Source organism: Penaeus monodon, chromosome 24 (genome assembly GCF_015228065.2).
Source record: "Penaeus monodon isolate SGIC_2016 chromosome 24, NSTDA_Pmon_1, whole genome shotgun sequence".
Classification (NCBI taxonomy): domain Eukaryota; kingdom Metazoa; phylum Arthropoda; class Malacostraca; order Decapoda; family Penaeidae; genus Penaeus; species Penaeus monodon.
Genome location: NC_051409.1, coordinates 177,586 through 177,845, shown reverse-complemented (window position 1 = coordinate 177,845; position 260 = coordinate 177,586). Strand labels below are relative to the sequence as shown.

General features: G+C 36.2%; 1 protein-coding gene across 1 annotated transcript in view; it reads right to left on the bottom strand.

Annotated features, from left to right (window-relative positions):
* Positions 1-260, bottom strand: part of LOC119588469 (probable chitinase 2) — a 24,188-nt gene that overhangs the window by 4,493 nt on the left and 19,435 nt on the right. The window lies entirely within an intron of this gene.

The window sequence follows — 260 nt, the reverse complement described above, 5'->3', positions numbered from 1 at the left end:
GGGGATTCGCTTTAGGGCGTGATCATGTAAGTCTGTTTGATGGGATTTTTTTTTTCGGGGGGGGGGGGTCAATTTACCTGTACGTATTGAAGCTTATTAGACAATTCTTAAAAAAAAAAAAATCGGGAAATATTTCATAGGCCTATAAGAAAGAAAAAAAATCCCATTACCCACCTGACACAACTTTCAAAAAAAAAAAACTGAAAATATCACATAAACACGGAAAAAAAATCCCACGACCACATCACGCAGAACCTTAA